Consider the following 20,001-nt stretch of genomic DNA (forward strand, 5'->3'; position numbering starts at 1 on the left):
ACACGCTCTCGTGCTTTACCCTGTGTGCGTGCTCTCTGGGTCACACGGTCTCGTGCTTTACCCTGTGTGCGTGCTCTCTGGGTCACACGCTCTCGTGCTTTACCCTGTGTGCGTGCTCTCAGGGTAAAGCACGAGACCGTGTGACCCAGTGTGCGTGCTCTCTGGGTCACACGGTCTCGTGCTTTACCCTGTGTGCGTGCTCTCTGGGTCACACGGTCTCCACTCGCTCTCCCTCTTAAAAGAGAGGATTCGCATTTCTCCAGCACCTTTCATGTCCTTGGGACGTCCCAAAGTGCTTCACAGCCAATGAATTACCTGTGAACTGTAGTCACTGTTACACAGTGAGCAGGAGTACAAAGGAGTGCGATGGAGGAGCAGATCTTAGTGATGCTGGTTGAAGGAGAAATATTGGCCCCAGGACACCGGGGAGAACTCCCCTGCTCTTCCAATAGTGGCCGTGGGATATTTTACATCCATCTGAGAGAGCAGACGGGGCCTCAGTTTAACGTTTCATCCGAAAGACAGCATCTCCGACAGTGCAGCGCTCCCTCAGTACTGCCCCTCCGACAGTGCGGCGCTCCCTCAGTACTGCCCCTCCGACAGTGCGGCGCTCCCTCAGTACTGCCCCTCCGACAGTGCGGCGCTCCCTCAGTACTGCCCCTCCGACGTGCCGCGCTCCCTCAGTACTGCCCCTCCGACAGTGCGGCGCTCCCTCAGTACTGCCCCTCCGACGTGCCGCGCTCCCTCAGTACAACTGACGGAAAGAAAGAAAAAACGAGAGGGGAGAGAGAATCAAATATCAGCTGTGGCTCAGTGGGCAGCACTCTTGCCTCTGAGTCAGAAGGTTGTGGGTTCAAGTCCCACTCCCGAGACTGGAGCACAAAATCCAGGCTGACTGGGCCAGGAGTTTATAAACAGCTCACACTGCAGAACTCGGAGCTGATACCTCACGGGGCCACGACTGAGTCTTCCTTATGCACCTCCCGCCAGACTATTTCAGCATCTGGAAAGAGGAACCGAGGATCTCTTGCTCGGCAGAACCTCCGCCTCTTGCTGTATCATCATTTGCTTTAAATACATCTTTATTTCCCTCCGCCCCGCAGCCCCCTGAGAGCTCGCAGCATGGAGGCAGCTCGTCAGGGCTGGAGGAACACATTGTCACAGCACTGAGACCCGAGCACAAAAATCGAGGCTAACGCCCCAGAGCCGGTACTGAGGGAGCGCCGCACTGTCGGAGGGGCAGTACTGAGGGAGCGCCGCACTGTCGGAGGGGCAGTACTGAGGGAGCGCCGCACTGTCGGAGGGGCAGTACTGAGGGAGCGCCGCACTGTTGGAGGGGCAGTACTGAGGGAGCGCCGCACCGTCGGAGGGGCAGTACTGAGGGAGCGCCGCACTGTCGGAGGGGTAGTACTGAGGGAGCACCGCTGTCGGAGGGGCAGTACTGAGGGAGCGCCGCACTGTCAGAGGGGCAGTACTGAGGGAGCGCCGCACTGTCGGAGGGGCAGTACTGAGGGAGCGTCGCACTGTCGGAGGGGCAGTACTGAGGGAGCGTCGCACTGTTGGAGGGGCAGTACTGAGGGAACACTGCACTGTCGGAGGGGCAGTACTGAGGGAGTGCCGCACTGTCGGAGGGGCAGTACTGAGGGAGCGCCGCACTGTCGGAGGGGCAGTACTGAGGGAGCGCCGCACTGTCGGAGGGGCAGTACTGAGGGAACACTGCACTGTCGGAGGGGCAGTACTGAGGGAGCGCCGCACTGTCAGGTGCCGTTTTTCGGATAAGATGTTAAACCGAGGCCCCGTCTGCTCTCAGGTGGATGTCAAAGATCCCACGGCACTATTTTGAAGAAGAGCGGGGGAATTCGCTCCGGCATCACAGAATGAGCTGGAGATCTGCTTGAATGAGTCTTGATGGGTTATTCCACAGGTGCCGTTCGCAGCCCTTCGATTGTTTACTGCTCCCTGTTTACTCGCACTGTGTAATGGCAGAGTCGAAGCTCTGGACTAATTACTGACTAACACAAACAGGTCTCTCAACAAAAGGGAACTAAATCCCTTGTTATCTGACTCTACATTACCCGCCCTCTATTAACTGTAATCTCATTCTGGCAATGTTCCTGAGCTCCTGATCCTCGACCAGGTCACACTCCTCCTCGCCGTTCTGTTACTTTCGATCAGGAGTTTTGGGAGTGCATTCCCACGATTGTTTCTGGGAAATCACCAGGGACAAGGAATAAAGTAACATTTTAAACAACTGGCTTGTGTTTAGGTATCGGCTGTGATTCGGTGGGCAGCACTCTCACCTCTGAGTCACGAGGTCATGGGTTCAAGTCCCACTCCAGAGACTTGAGCCCATAATCCTGGCCAACACTCCCGGTGCAGTGCTGAGTATTGCTATTTGCGGGAGCTTGCTGTGCGCAAATTGGCTGCCGCGTTTCCTACATTACAACAGTGACTAGACTTCAAATAGTACTTCATTGGCTGTAAAGCACTTTGGGACGTCCTGAGCTTGTGAAAGGCGCTATAGAAATTCAAGTCTTTCTTTCAACCGGTGACCTCTAAAGTAAATGTCACTGACCCTCTCTCGGGTCATAGTCATAGAGTCATAGAGTTTTACAGCACAGAAAGAGGCCCTTCGGCCCATCGTGTCTGCGCCGCCCATCCATCCCTGTCCAGTCTAATCCCATTTTCCAGCATTTGGTCCATAGCCTTGTATGCAATGGCATTTCAAGTGCTCATCCAAATGCTTCTTGAATGTTGTGAGGGTTCCTGCCTCTACCACCCTTTTAGGCATTGAGTTCCACATTCCAACCACCCTCTGGGTGAAAAAGTTCCTCCTCAAATCCCCTCTAAATCTCCTGCCCCTTACCCTGAATCTATGCCCCCTTGTTATTGACCCCCCTACTAAGGGGAAAAGTTCCTCTTTGTCTACCCTATCTATGCCCCTCATCATTTTGTACACCTCAATCAGGTCCCCCCTCAGCCTTCTTTGCTCCAAGGAAAACAACCCCAGCCTGTTTAGTCTTTCTTCATAGCTGAGGCGCTCCATCCCAGGTAACATCCTGGTGAATCTTCTCTGCACCCTCTCCAAAGCAATCACATCCTTCCTATAGTGAGGTGACCAGAACTGCACACAGTACTCCAGCTGTGGCCTCACCAGCGTTTTGTACAGCTCCATCATAACTTCCCTGCTCTTATATTCTATGCCTCGGCTAATGAAGGCAAGTATCCCATATGCCTTTTTAACCACCTTATCTACCTGTTCCGCTGCCTTCAGGGATCTATGTACATGTACACCAAGGTCCCTCTGACCCTCTGTACTTCCTAGGGTCCTACCACTCATTGTGTATTCCCTTGCCTTATTTGTCCGTCCAAAATGCATCACCTCGCACTTTTCAGGGTTAAATTCCATTTGCCACTTTTCCGCCCATCTGACCAACCCGTTTATATCGTCCTGTAGCCTGAGGCTTTCCTCCTCGCAATTTACCACCCCACCAATTTTCGTGTCATCTGCGAACTTACTGATCATACCTTTTACATTCTCATCCAAATCATTTATGTAGATCACAAACAACAAGGGACCCAGCACCGATCCCTGAGGTACCCCACTGGACACAGGCTTCCAGTCACAAAAGCAACCTTCGACCATCACCCTCTGCCTCCTGCCACTCAGCCAGTTTAGGATCCAACGCGCCAAGGCACCCTGGATCCCATGGGCTCTTACCTTCTTGACCAGTCTCCTATGCGGGACTTTGTCAAAAGCTTTACTGAAGTCCATGTAAACCACATCCACAGCATTTCCCTCATCCACCCCCCTAGTCACCCCCTCGAAAAATTCAATCAGATTTGTCAGACATGATTTACCCTTGACAAAGCCATGCTGACTATCCCCGATTAATCCTTGCCTCTCCAAGTGGAGACTAATTTTGTCCCTCAGAATTTTTTCCAATAATTTCCCTACCACAGATGTTAGGCTCACTGGCCTGTAATTCCCTGGTTTATCCCTGCTACCCTTCTTGTATAATGGTACTACATTAGCTGTTCTCCAGTCCTCTGGTACATCCCCTGTGGCCAGAGAGGTTCTGAAAATTTGTGTCAGAGCCCCTGCAATCTCCTCCTTTGCCTCCCACAGCAGCCTGGGATACATCTCGTCCGGGCCTGGGGATTTATCCACTTTTTGGCCTGCTAAAACCGCTAGCACCTCCTCCCTCTCGATGCTAATATGTTCAAGTATGTCACAGTCCCCTTGCCCGATTTCTATGTCTGCATCGTCTTTCTCCATAGTGAACACAGATGCAAAAAATTCATTTAAAACCCCGCCTACATCATCTGGCTCTACACACAGATTGCCACTTTGGTCCCTAATGGGCCCTACCCTTTCCCTGGTTATCCTCTTGCCCTTAATATACTTATAAAACATCTTAGGATTTTCCTTTATTTTGCTCGCCAGTGTTATTTCATGGCCCCTCCTCACCCTCCTAATTTCTTTTTTAAGTATGCCCCTGCACTTTTTATACCCCTCTAGGGCTTCTTCCGTCTTTAGTCTTTTGTAACTGCCAAAAGCCCCCCTTTTATTTCTAATGCATTTTTGTATATTCTCATCCTTGTTTTCAAATCCCTCCATGGCCTCGCCCCTCCCTATCTCCAACCTCCTCCAGCCCCACAACCCCCCGAGATCTCTGCGCTCCTCTAATTCTGCCCTCTTGAGCATCCCTGATTTCCAACGCTCCACCATTGGCGGCCGTGCCTTCAGCTGCCTGGACCCTAAGCTCTGGAAGTCCCTCCCTAAACTTCTCCGCGCCTCTCTCCTCCTTTAAGATGCTCCTTAAAACCTGCCTCTTTGACCACCTGTCCTAATATCTCCTTATAATAATAATAATAATTCAACTTTTTATTGTCATTGTACAATGCACAACGAAATGTGATCTTGCAAGCTCCCATGAGTCCAGTACAAATAACATTAAACGTAAATAGCACCGTCCTGGGAGAAGCAAAGCCGCTGCGTCTGTGCGCGCCGCCATTACATTTCCACCATTCCTCCTGTCCGACAATCTTCAGCCCAACGCCCGGGCCTGCTCACCAGCCGCCCCTCCCGGGGCTCCTTCCGTGACCTTCTGCACCTGGTCTTCCCTGATGGTCACCCCTCCAGGTACTAACCAGGCCTGGCTCTGCTTAGCTTCCAAGCCTTGCCAGTGACCCTGTCCCTAGTCCCAGGAACAGGGCTCGGTGTCAAATTTTGTTTGATAATCGCTCCTGTGAAGTGCCTTGGGACATTTTCCTACATTAAAGGCGCTATATAAATGCAAGTTCTTGTTGGTTATCTCTCTCTCCCCCTCAGTAACCCAGCAGTGCTGATTCAGTTGAAGTCCCCGCCCATCTAGGATCAGGTCCAGGAATGGAGCAGGGGTCCCGCCCTGATCTCCCTGGCTCAGTATCGATGCCCCGTTGGTCTAGCTCTGTGAAGGGCCGCTTTAAGACGCCGGGTGTTGCTGGGACTGCGGCTGAGAGATTAGCTGTGTCCCGTATGTGGGAGTCTCATTTTCCGGCAATCGGCCTCAGTAGCAATGTCCCGACATGCCACTGGGAGAGGCTCAGACTGCACAGCCCGCCAGCCTCGGGCACTGCCCTCAAGTGGACGTAAGGCCGACTGTCTGCTGTGCTCCAGCTCAGCCCGGCGGTGAGACCAGACCCGAGATTAGATGTGCTCACTGACCCGTGCACTCACCTGCCAAGTTACAGCTCCTTCAGGCCAGGGGCTCTCTCTCCCTCTCTCTGCCTCTCTTTCTTTCTCTGCCTCTCTCTCTATCTCTTTGTCTCTGTCGCTCTCTCTGGTTCTCTCTATATCTCTCACTCTAATTTTTTGTCTCTCTGTATCCCTCGCTCTATATCTCTGTGTCTCTCCAGGATGCACTGCAGCAACTCGCCAAGGCTTCTTCGGCAGCACCTCCCAAACCCGCGACCTCTACCACCTAGAAGGACAAGGGCATCAGGCACGTGGGAACACCACCACCTCCAAGTTCCCCTCCAAGTTACACATCAGCTTGACTTCGAAATATATCGGCCGATCCTTCATCGTCACTGGGTCAAAATCCTGGAACTCCCTCCCTAACAGCACTGTGGGAGCACCTTCACCACACGGACTGCAGCGGTTCAAGAAGGCGGCTCACCACCACCTTCTCAAGGGCAATTAGGGATGGGCAATAAATGCTGGCCTTGCCAGCGACACTCACGTCCCGAGCCACTTGAATGAAGCCCACATTTGCCAGGATATGGGCATCGATCGCCAGGTCCCTTCAGAGGGCAGTTCAGAGTCAATCATGTTGGTGTGGGACTGGAGTCACGTATAGGCCCAGACCGGGTGAGGACGGTGGGTTTCCTTCCCTGAAGGGCATCAGTGAACCAGTTGGGCTTTTACGACAATCCGACAGCTTCATGGTCACTTTTACTGAGAGCAGATTTTTATTTCCATGTCGCATCTATTGAAGGGACAGTAAGTAAACGCCTCATACCGTCAATTCATTGCACAATGTGTCCCTCAGTTATTTACCTCAAAATGTCATAAAGTTCAGGGTTTACGTTGCTTTCAGAAAATTCAGCAACCTCAGATTTCATAAGAACATGAGAAATAGGAGCAGGAGTCGGCCATTCGGCCCCTCGAGCCTGCTCCGCCACACGGCCCCTCGAGCCTGCTCCGCCACACGGCCCCTCGAGCCTGCTCCGCCACACGGCCCCTCGAGCCTGCTCCGCCACACGGCCCCTCGAGCCTGCTCCGCCACACGGCCCCTCGAGCCTGCTCCGCCACACGGCCCCTCGAGCCTGCTCCGCCACACGGTCCCTCGAGCCTGCTCCGCCACACGGCCCCTCGAGCCTGCTCCGCCACACGGCCACTCGAGCCTGCTCCGCCACACGGCCCCTCGAGCCTGCTCCACAACACGGCCACTCGAGCCTGCTCCGCCACACAGCCCCTCGAGCCTGCTCCGCCACACGGCCCCTCGAGCCTGCTCCGCCACACGGCCCCTCGAGCCTGCTCCGCCACACGGCCCCTCGCGCCTGCTCCGCCACAAGACCCCTCGAGCCCGCTCCGCCACACGGCCCCTCGAGCCCGCTCCGCCACACGGCCCCTCGAGCCCGCTCCGCCACACGGCCCCTCGAGCCCGCTCCGCCACACGGCCCCTCGAGCCCGCTCCGTCACACGGCCCCTCGAGCCCGCTCCGCCACACGGCCCCTCGAGCCCGCTCCGCCACACGGCCCCTCGAGCCCGCTCCGCCACACGGCCCCTCGAGCCCGCTCCGCCACACGGCCCCTCGAGCCCGCTCCGCCACACGGCCCCTCGAGCCCGCTCTGCCACATGGCCCCTCGAGCCCGCTCCGCCACACGGCCCCTCGAGCCCGCTCCGCCACACGGCCCCTCGAGCCCGCTCCGCCACACGGCCCCTCGAGCCCGCTCCGCCACACGGCCCCTCGAGCCTGCTCCGCCATTCAATAAGATCATGGCTGATCTTCGACCTCAACTCCACTTTCCTGCCCGATCCCCATATCCCTCGATTCCCCTAGAGTCCAAAAATCTATCGATCTCGGCCTTGAATATACTCAACGACTGAGCCTCCACAGCCCTGTGGGGCAGAGAATTCCAAAGATTCACAACCCTCTGAGTGAAGAAATTCCTCCTCATCTCAGTCCTAAATGGCCGACCCCTTATCCTGAGACTGTGACCCCTGGTTCTAGACTCTCCAGCCAGGGGGGAAACAACCTCTCAGCATCTACCCTGTCAATCCCCCTCAGAATCTTGTATGTTTCAATGAGATCACCTCTCATTCTTCTAAACTCCAGAGAGTATCGGCCCATTCTACACAACCTCTCCTCATAGGACAACCCTCTCATCCCAGGAATCAATCTAAGACTTTTCCGTGACGAGAATGAAAGGGATTGGAACTACAAACAGCAAGTCCCGGCCCGCTCCGTGAATGACCAGGAGACACAGAGGGAGGGTTCCTGAACCGCATTCTGGAGCCAAGATAGAGAGGGAAGGGGTTTGCCCTGTTTGACACTGACGCTAATCTATCAGGAGGAGCCACGTCATTAACTTAAAAAGATGCAATAATTGAAACGTAGAGCCGAGTATCTAAGCTGGGCCTTTAGGGAAGCGAGGGATACGGGGAAGTGGAGTTGAGGTCGAAGATCAGCCGTGATCTCATTGAATGGCGGGGCAGGCTCGAGGGGCCGAATGGCCGACTCCTCCTCCTATTTCTTATGTTCCTTGGGAGCTGCCGTGCTCCATCTCCCGCCCTCACGTGCACCTTGTTATTGAGTGAACGAGTGGACCTTGTAAGCAAGGCCTGGGCCACAGGACGGTGCACCAGAACAGGGGACAGCAGTGAGACCTGGGGCAGGGCACGAGGGACAAGGAACTAAGGAGAGTGCAGGGCAAGGTCTGAGTGGCAACTTCCCTATTCTGCCCCCAGTCACGAGACAGCTTCGGGGAACAGCTTTCTCTGCCTTTAATTCAGGGAAGCGACTTCATTCTGCTTCCGTTCCGTGTGAGAAGTATTTCGCTTAACCGTGAGCTGAATCTGCATGCCCAGCTACCAGCAATTCATGCTGGCCACATCCCGAGAAATACCGAGTTGGTTAATCTCAGCCTGTAACTCCAGCCTGAACCCCCCCCCCCCGCACTGCACAAGGTGCGGTCAGGCTGCCCAGTCGATGCTACTTTTAACAGGCCCCATCTCTCTCCCCATCTCCTTGGACTCCGGTTCCGTGTGAAGGTGACGACTCTGAACCACAGCCTCAGTCCGAGCTCAGCACCAACAATTCCAAACCACCCTCTGGGCTCGGACTCGATAAAGGGGAGGTTTCACAGAATGATAGAAATTACAGCCCAGGAGGCCATTCGACCCTCTACTCCCCAATCCACCAACCCCAGTTCCTAGTCTAATCCCACTCTCCCCCTCACTCCCCGTACCCTTTAATATCCCACCCAGTCTAATCCCACACTCCCCGCACCCTTTAATATCCCACCCAGTCTAATCCCACTCTCCCCCTCACTCCCCACACCCTTTAATATCCCACCCAGTCTAATCCCACTCTCCCCCTCACTCCCCACACCCTTTAATATCCCACCCAGTCTAATCCCACTCTCCCCCTCACTCCCCACACCCTTTAATATCCCACCCAGTCTAATCCCACTCTCCCCCTCACTCCCCGTACCCTTTAATATCCCACCCAGTCTAATCCCACTCTCCCCATCACTCCCCATTCCCTTTAATATCCCACCCAGTCTAATCCCACTCTCCCCATCACTCCCCATTCCCTTTAATATCCCACCCAGTCTAATCCCACTCTCCCCCTCACTCCCCACACCCTTTAATATCCCACCCAGTCTAATCCCACTCTCCCCCTCACTCCCCACACCCTTTAATATCCCACCCAGTCTAATCCCACTCTCCCCCTCACTCCCCGCACCCTTTAATATCCCACCCAGTCTAATCCCACTCTCCCCCTCACTCCCCGCACCCTTTAATATCTCACCCAGTCTAATCCCACTCTCCCCCTCACTCCCCGTACCCTTTAATATCCCACCCAGTCTAATCCCACTCTCCCCATCACTCCCCACACCATTTAATGTCCCACCCAGTCTAATCCCACTCTCGCCCTCACTCCCCACACCCTTTAATATCCCACCCAGTCTAATCCCACTCTCCCCCTCACTCCCCACACCCTTTAATATCCCACCCAGTCTAATCCCACTCTCCCCCTCACTCCCCGCACCCTTTAATATCCCACCCAGTCTAATCCCACTCTCCCGCTCACTCCCCGCACCCTTTAATATCCCACCCAGTCTAATCCCACTCTCCCCCTCACTCCCCACACCCTTTAATATCTCACCCAGTCTAATCCCACACTCCCCCTCACTCCCCAAACCCTTTAATATCCCACCCAGTCTAATCCCACTCTCCCCCTCACTCCCCACACCCTTTAATATCCCACCCAGTCTAATCCCACTCTCCCTCTCACTCCCCGCACCCTTTAATATCCCACCCAGTCTAATCCCACTCTCCCCCTCACTCCCCGTACCCTTTAATATCCCACCCAGTCTAATCCCACTCTCCCCCTCACTCCCGCACCCTTTAATATCCCACCCAGTCTAATCCCACTCTCCCCCTCACTCCCCGCACCCTTTAATATCCCACACTGTCTAATCCCACTCTCCCCCTCACTCCCCGCACCCTTTAATATCCCACCCAGTCTAATCCCACTCTCCTGCTCACTCCCCGTACCCTTTAATATCCCACCCAGTCTAATCCCACTCTCCCCCTCACTCCCCGCACCCTTTAATATCCCACCCAGTCTAATCCCACTCTCCACTCACTCCCCGTACCCTTTAATATCCCACCCAGTCTAATCCCACTCTCCCCCTCACTCCCCGTACTCTTTAATATCCCACCCAGTCTAATCCCACTCTCCCCTCACTCCCCGTACCCTTTAATATCCCACCCAGTCTTATCCCACTCTCCCCTCACTCCCCGTACTCTTTAATATCCCACCCAGTCTAATCCCACTCTCCCCTCACTCCCCGTACCCTTTAATATCCCACCCAGTCTAATCCCACTCTCCCCCTCACTCCCCGTACTCTTTAATATCCCACCCAGCCTAATCCCACTCTCCCCGCACCCTTTAATATCCCACCCAGTCTAATCCCACTCTCCACTCACTCCCCGTACCCTTTAATATCCCACCCAGTCTAATCCCACTCTCCCCCTCACTCCCCGCACCCTTTAATATCCCACCCAGTTTAATCCCACTCTCCCCTCACTCCCCATACCCTTTAATATCCCACCCAGTCTAATCCCACTCTCCCCCCCACTCCCCGTACCCTTTAATATCCCACCCAGTCTAATCCCACTCTCCCCCTCACTCCCCGCACCCTTTAATATCCCACCCAGTCTAAACCTACTCTCCCGCTCACTCCCCGTACCCTTTAATATCCCACCCAGTCTAATCCCACTCTCCCCCCCACTCCCCGTACCCTTTAATATCCCACCCAGTCTAATCCCACTCTCCCCCCCACTCCCCGTACCCTTTAATATCCCACCCAGTCTAATCCCACTCTCCCCCTCACTCCCCGTACCCTTTAATATCCCACCCAGTCTAATCCCACTTTCCCCCTCACTCCCCGTACCCTTTAATATCCCACCCAGTCTAATCCCACTCTCCCCATCACTCCCCGTACCCTTTAATATCCCACCCAGTTTAATCCCACTCTCCGCTCACTCCCCGTACCCTTTAATATCCCACCCAGTCTAATCCCACTCTCCCCCTCACTCCCCGTACCTGTTAATATCCCACCCAGTCTAATCCCCCTCACTCCCCGCACCCTTTAATATCCCACCCAGTCTAAACCTACTCTCCCGCTCACTCCCCGTACCCTTTAATATCCCACCCAGTCTAATCCCACTTTCCCCCTCAGTCCCCACACCCTTTAATATCCCACCCAGTCTAATCCCACTCTCCCCCTCACTCCCCGTACCCTTTAATATCCCACCCAGTCTAATCCCACTCTCCCCCTCACTCCCCGTACCCTTTAATATCCCACCCAGTCTAATCCCACTCTCCCCCTCACTCCCCACACCCTTTAATATCCCACCCAGTCTAATCCCACTCTCCCCCTCACTCCCCGTACCCTTTAATATCCCACCCAGTCTAATCCCACTCTCCCCATCACTCCCCGTACCCTTTAATATCCCACCCAGTCTAATCCCACTCTCCCCCTCACTCCCCGTACCTTTTAATATCCCACCCAGTCTAATCCCACTCTTCCCCTCACTCCCCGTACCCTTTAATATCCCACCCAGTTTAATCCCACTCTCCGCTCACTCCCCGTACCCTTTAATATCCCACCCAGTTTAATCCCACTCTCCGCTCACTCCCCGTACCCTTTAATATCCCACCCAGTCTAATCCCACTCTCCCCCTCACACCCCGTACCCGTTAATACCCCACCTACTCTAATCCCACTCTCTCACTCCCCGTACTCTTTAATATCCCACCCAGTCTAATCCCACTCTCCCCCTCACTCCCCGTACCCTTTAATATCCCACCCAGTCTAATCCCACTCTCCCCCTCACACCCCGTACCCTTTAATATCCCACCCAGTCTAATCCCACTCTCCCCCTCACTCCCTGCACCCTTTAATATCCCACCCAGTCTAATCCCACTCTGCCGCTCACTCCCCACACCCTTTAATATCCCACCCAGTCTAATCCCACTCTCCCCCTCACTCCCCGTACCCTTTAATATCCCACCCAGTCTAATCCCACTCTCCCCCTCACTCCCCACACCCTTTAATATCCCACCCAGTCTAATCCCACTCGCCCCCTCACTCTCCGTACCATTTACTATCCCACCCAGTCTAATCCCACCCTCCCCCTCACTCCCCACACCCTTTAATATCCCACCCAGTCTAATCCCACTCTCCCCCTCACTCCCCACACCCTTTAATATCCCACCCAGTCTAATCCCACTCGCCCCCTCACTCTCCGTACCATTTACTATCCCACCCAGTCTAATCCCACCCTCCCCCTCACTCCCCACACCCTTTAATATCCCACCCAGTCTAATCCCACTCTCCCCCTCACACCCCGCACCCTTTAATATCCCACCCAGTCTAATCCCACTCTCCCCCTCACTCCCCGCACCCTTTAATATCCCACCCAGTATAATCCCACTCACCCCCTCACTCCCCACACCCTTTAATATCCCACCCAGTCTAATCCCACTCTCCCCCTCACTCCCCACACCCTTTAATATCCCACCCAGTCTAATCCCACTCGCCCCCTCACTCTCCGTACCATTTACTATCCCACCCAGTCTAATCCCACCCTCCCCCTCACTCCCCACACCCTTTAATATCCCACCCAGTCTAATCCCACTCTCCCCCTCACACCCCGCACCCTTTAATATCCCACCCAGTCTAATCCCACTCTCCCCCTCACACCCCGCACCCTTTAATATCCCACCCAGTCTAATCCCACTCTCCCCATCACTCCCCGTACCCTTTAATATCAGCCAGTTTAATCCCACTCTCCGCTCACTCCCCGTACCCTTTAATATCCCACCCAGTCTAATCCCACTCTCCCCCTCACTCCCCGTACCTTTTAATATCTCACCCAGTCTAATCCCACTCTCCGCCTCACTCTCCGTACCATTTACTATCCCACCCAGTCTAATCCCACTCTCCCCCTCACTCCCCGTACCCTTTAATATCCCACCCAGTCTAATCACGCTCTCCCCCTCACTCCCCACACCCTTTAATATCCCACGCAGTCTAATCCCATTCTCCCCTCACTCCCCACACCCTTGAATATCCCACCCAGTCTAATCCCACTCTCCCCCTCACTCCCCGTACCCTTTAATATCCCACCCAGTCTAATCCCACTCTCCCCTCACTCCCTGCACCCTTTAATATCCCACCCAGTCTAATCCCATTCTCCCCTCACTCCCCACACCCTTTAATATCCCACCCAGTCTAATCCCACTCTCCCCCTCACTCCCCGTACCCTTTAATATCCCACCCAGTCCAATCCCACTCTCCCCCTCACACCCCGTACCCTTTAATATCCCACCCAGTCTAATCCCACTCTCCCCCTCACTCCCTGCACCCTTTAATATCCCACCCAGTCTAATCCCACTCTGCCGCTCACTCCCCACACCCTTTAATATCCCACCCAGTCTAATCCCACTCTCCCCCTCACTCCCCGTACCCTTTAATATCCCACCCAGTCTAATCCCACTCTCCCCTCACTCCCCACACCCTTTAATATCCCACCCAGTCTAATCCCACTCGCCCCCTCACTCTCCGTACCCTTTAATATCCCACCCAGCCTAATCCCACTCTCCCCCTCACTCCCCGCACCCTTTAATATCCCACCCAGTCTAATCCCACCCTCCCCCTCACTCCCCGCACCCTTTAATATCCCACCCAGTCTAATCCCACCCTCCCCCTCACTCCCCACACCCTTTAATATCCCACCCAGTCTAATCCCACTCTCCCCCTCACTCCCCACACCCTTTAATATCCCACCCAGTCTAATCCCACTCGCCCCCTCACTCTCCGTACCATTTACTATCCCACCCAGTCTAATCCCACCCTCCCCCTCACTCCCCACACCCTTTAATATCCCACCCAGTCTAATCCCACTCTCCCCCTCACTCCCCGCACCCTTTAATATCCCACCCAGTCTAATCCCACTCTCCCCCTCACTCCCCACACCCTTTAATATCCCACCCAGTATAATCCCACTCACCCCCTCACTCCCCACACCCTTTAATATCCCACCCAGTCTAATCCCACTCTCCCCATCACTCCCCGTACCCTTTAATATCACAGCCAGTTTAATCCCACTCTCCGCTCACTCCCCGTACCCTTTAATATCCCACCCAGTCTAATCCCACTCTCCCCCTCACTCCCCGTACCTTTTAATATCTCACCCAGTCTAATCCCACTCTCCGCCTCACTCCCCGCACCCTTTAATATCCCACCCAGTCTAATCCCACTCTCCCCCTCACTCCCCACACCCTTTAATATCCCACCCAGTATAATCCCACTCTCCCCCTCACTCCCCACACCCTTTAATATCCCACCCAGTCTAATCCCACTCTCCCCCTCACTCCCCACACCCTTTAATATCCCACCCAGTCTAATCCCACTCTCCCCCTCACTCCCCACACCCTTTAATATCCCACCCAGTCTAATCCCACTCTCCCCCTCACTCCCCGTACCCTTTAATATCCCACCCAATCTAATCCCACTCTCCCCCTCACTCCCCACACCCTTTAATATCCCACCCAATCTAATCCCACTCACCCCCTCACTCCCACACCCTTTAATATCCCACCCAGTCTAATCCCACTCTCCCCCTCACTCCCCGTACCCTTTAATATCCCACCCAGTCTAATCCCACTCTCCCCCTCACACCCCGTACCCTTTAATATCCCACCCAGTCTAATCCCACTCTCCCCCTCACTCCCTGCACCCTTTAATATCCCACCCAGTCTAATCCCACTCTGCCGCTCACTCCCCACACCCTTTAATATCCCACCCAGTCTAATCCCACTCTCCCCCTCACTCCCCGTACCCTTTAATATCCCACCCAGTCTAATCCCACTCTCCCCCTCACTCCCCACACCCTTTAATATCCCACCCAGTCTAATCCCACTCACCCCCTCACTCTCCGTACCATTTACTATCCCACCCAGTCTAATCCCACCCTCCCCCTCACTCCCCACACCCTTTAATATCCCACCCAGTCTAATCCCACTCTCCCCCTCACTCCCCACACCCTTTAATATCCCACCCAGTCTAATCCCACTCGCCCCCTCACTCTCCGTACCATTTACTATCCCACCCAGTCTAATCCACCCTCCCCCTCACTCCCCACACCCTTTAATATCCCACCCAGTCTAATCCCACTCTCCCCCTCACTCCCTGCACCCTTTAATATCCCACCCAGTCTAATCCCACTCTCCCCCTCACTCCCCACACCCTTTAATATCCCACCCAGTATAATCCCACTCACCCCCTCACTCCCCACACCCTTTAATATCCCACCCAGTCTAATCCCACTCTCCCCATCACTCCCCGTACCCTTTAATATCACAGCCAGTTTAATCCCACTCTCCGCTCACTCCCCGTACCCTTTAATATCCCACCCAGTCTAATCCCACTCTCCCCCTCACTCCCCGTACCTTTTAATATCTCACCCAGTCTAATCCCACTCTCCGCCTCACTCCCCGCACCCTTTAATATCCCACCCAGTCTAATCCCACTCTCCCCCTCACTCCCCACACCCTTTAATATCCCACCCAGTATAATCCCACTCTCCCCCTCACTCCCCGTACCCTTTAATATCCCACCCAGTCCAATCCCACTCTCCCCCTCACACCCCGTACCCTTTAATATCCCACCCAGTCTAATCCCACTCTCCCCCTCACTCCCTGCACCCTTTAATATCCCACCCAGTCTAATCCCACTCTGCCGCTCACTCCCCACACCCTTTAATATCCCACCCAGTCTAATCCCACTCTCCCCCTCACTCCCCGTACCCTTTAATATCCCACCCAGTCTAATCCCACTCTCCCCTCACTCCCCACACCCTTTAATATCCCACCCAGTCTAATCCCACTCGCCCCCTCACTCTCCGTACCCTTTAATATCCCACCCAGCCTAATCCCACTCTCCCCCTCACTCCCCGCACCCTTTAATATCCCACCCAGTCTAATCCCACCCTCCCCCTCACTCCCCGCACCCTTTAATATCCCACCCAGTCTAATCCACCCTCCCCCTCACTCCCCACACCCTTTAATATCCCACCCAGTCTAATCCCACTCTCCCCCTCACTCCCCACACCCTTTAATATCCCACCCAGTCTAATCCCACTCGCCCCCTCACTCTCCGTACCATTTACTATCCCACCCAGTCTAATCCCACCCTCCCCCTCACTCCCCACACCCTTTAATATCCCACCCAGTCTAATCCCACTCTCCCCTCACTCCCCGCACCCTTTAATATCCCACCCAGTCTAATCCCACTCTCCCCCTCACTCCCCACACCCTTTAATATCCCACCCAGTATAATCCCACTCACCCCCTCACCCCCCACACCCTTTAATATCCCACCCAGTCTAATCCCACTCTCCCCATCACTCCCCGTACCCTTTAATATCACAGCCAGTTTAATCCCACTCTCCGCTCACTCCCCGTACCCTTTAATATCCCACCCAGTCTAATCCCACTCTCCCCCTCACTCCCCGTACCTTTTAATATCTCACCCAGTCTAATCCCACTCTCCGCCTCACTCCCCGCACCCTTTAATATCCCACCCAGTCTAATCCCACTCTCCCCCTCACTCCCCACACCCTTTAATATCCCACCCAGTATAATCCCACTCTCCCCCTCACTCCCCACACCCTTTAATATCCCACCCAGTCTAATCCCACTCTCCCCCTCACTCCCCGTACCCTTTAATATCCCACCCAGTCTAATCACGCTCTCCCCCTCACTCCCCACACCCTTTAATATCCCACGCAGTCTAATCCCATTCTCCCCTCACTCCCCACACCCTTTAATATCCCACCCAATCTAATCCCACTCTCCCCCTCACTCCCCGTACCCTTTAATATCCCACCCAGTCTAATCCCACTCTCCCCCTCACTCCCCACACCCTTTAATATCCCACCCAGTCTAATCCCACTCTCCCCCTCACTCCCCACACCCTTTAATATCCCACCCAATCTAATCCCACTCACCCCCTCACTCCCCACACCCTTTAATATCCCACCCAGTCTAATCCCACTCTCCCCCTCACTCCCCGTACCCTTTAATATCCCACCCAGTCTAATCCCACTCTCCCCCTCACACCCCGTACCCTTTAATACCCCACCCAGTCTAATCCCACTCTCCCCCTCACTCCCTGCACCCTTCAATATCCCACCCAGTCTAATCCCACTCTGCCGCTCACTCCCCACACCCTTTAATATCCCACCCAGTCTAATCCCACTCTCCCCCTCACTCCCCGTACCCTTTAATATCCCACCCAGTCTAATCCCACTCTCCCCCTCACTCCCCACACCCTTTAATATCCCACCCAGTCTAATCCCACTCACCCCCTCACTCTCCGTACCATTTACTATCCCACCCAGTCTAATCCCACCCTCCCCTCACTCCCCACACCCTTTAATATCCCACCCAGTCTAATCCCACTCTCCCCCTCACTCCCCGCACCCTTTAATATCCCACCCAGTCTAATCCCACTCTCCCCCTCACTCCCCACACCCTTTAATATCCCACCCAGTATAATCCCACTCACCCCCTCACTCCCCACACCCTTTAATATCCCACCCAGTCTAATCCCACTCTCCCCATCACTCCCCGTACCCTTTAATATCACAGCCAGTTTAATCCCACTCTCCGCTCACTCCCCGTACCCTTTAATATCCCACCCAGTCTAATCCCACTCTCCCCCTCACTCCCCGTACCTTTTAATATCTCACCCAGTCTAATCCCACTCTCCGCCTCACTCCCCGCACCCTTTAATATCCCACCCAGTCTAATCCCACTCTCCCCCTCACTCCCCACACCCTTTAATATCCCACCCAGTATAATCCCACTCTCCCCCTCACTCCCCACACCCTTTAATATCCCACCCAGTCTAATCACGCTCTCCCCCTCACTCCCCACACCCTTTAATATCCCACGCAGTCTAATCCCATTCTCCCCTCACTCCCCACACCCTTTAATATCCCACCCAATCTAATCCCACTCTCCCCCTCACTCCCCGTACCCTTTAATATCCCACCCAGTCTAATCCCACTCTCCCCCTCACTCCCCACACCCTTTAATATCCCACCCAGTCTAATCCCACTCTCCCCCTCACTCCCCACACCCTTTAATATCCCACCCAGTCTAATCCCACTCTCCCCCTCACTCCCCACACCCTTTAATATCCCACCCAGTCTAATCCCACTCTCCCCCTCACTCCCCGTACCCTTTAATATCCCACCCAATCTAATCCCACTCTCCCCCTCACTCCCCACACCCTTTAATATCCCACCCAATCTAATCCCACTCACCCCCTCACTCCCCACACCCTTTAATATCCCACCCAGTCTAATCCCACTCTCCCCCTCACTCCCCGTACCCTTTAATATCCCACCCAGTCTAATCCCACTCTCCCCCTCACACCCCGTACCCTTTAATATCCCACCCAGTCTAATCCCACTCTCCCCCTCACTCCCTGCACCCTTTAATATCCCACCCAGTCTAATCCCACTCTGCCGCTCACTCCCCACACCCTTTAATATCCCACCCAGTCTAATCCCACTCTCCCCCTCACTCCCCGTACCCTTTAATATCCCACCCAGTCTAATCCCACTCTCCCCCTCACTCCCCACACCCTTTAATATCCCACCCAGTCTAATCCCACTCACCCCCTCACTCTCCGTACCATTTACTATCCCACCCAGTCTAATCCCACCCTCCCCCTCACTCCCCACACCCTTTAATATCCCACCCAGTCTAATCCCACTCTCCCCCTCACTCCCCACACCCTTTAATATCCCACCCAGTCTAATCCCACTCGCCCCCTCACTCTCCGTACCATTTACTATCCCACCCAGTCTAATCCCACCCTCCCCCTCACTCCCCACACCCTTTAATATCCCACCCAGTCTAATCCCACTCTCCCCCTCACTCCCCGCACCCTTTAATATCCCACCCAGTCTAATCCCACTCTCCCCCTCACTCCCCACACCCTTTAATATCCCACCCAGTATAATCCCACTCACCCCCTCACTCCCCACACCCTTTAATATCCCACCCAGTCTAATCCCACTCTCCCCATCACTCCCCGTACCCTTTAATATCACAGCCAGTTTAATCCCACTCTCCGCTCACTCCCCGTACCCTTTAATATCCCACCCAGTCTAATCCCACTCTCCCCCTCACTCCCCGTACCTTTTAATATCTCACCCAGTCTAATCCCACTCTCCGCCTCACTCCCCGCACCCTTTAATATCCCACCCAGTCTAATCCCACTCTCCCCCTCACTCCCCACACCCTTTAATATCCCACCCAGTATAATCCCACTCTCCCCCTCACTCCCCACACCCTTTAATATCCCACCCAGTCTAATCCCACTCTCCCCCTCACTCCCCGTACCCTTTAATATCCCACCCAGTCTAATCACGCTCTCCCCCTCACTCCCCACACCCATTAATATCCCACGCAGTCTAATCCCATTCTCCCCTCACTCCCCACACCCTTTAATATCCCACCCAGTCTAATCCCACTCTCCCCCTCACTCCCCGTACCCTTTAATATCCCACGCAGTCTAATCCCATTCTCCCCTCACTCCCCACACCCTTTAATATCCCACCCAGTCTAATCCCACTCTCCTACTCACTCCCCGTACCCTTTAATATCCCACCCAATCTAATCCCACTCACCCCCTC

The 20,001-nt window shown here is 54.6% G+C and overlaps 1 protein-coding gene across 8 annotated transcripts in view; it reads left to right on the forward strand.

The window, feature by feature from the left end:
- The window catches only part of nup98 (nucleoporin 98 and 96 precursor), a 205,840-nt gene that overhangs the window by 48,044 nt on the left and 137,795 nt on the right, over positions 1-20,001 (forward strand). The gene's annotated exons all lie outside the window — the stretch shown is intronic.

The sequence above is a fragment of the Somniosus microcephalus genome, chromosome 10 (assembly GCF_052327205.1).
Source record: "Somniosus microcephalus isolate GS21.2 chromosome 10, FLI_Smic_1.0, whole genome shotgun sequence".
Taxonomy (NCBI): Eukaryota; Metazoa; Chordata; class Chondrichthyes; order Squaliformes; family Somniosidae; genus Somniosus; species Somniosus microcephalus.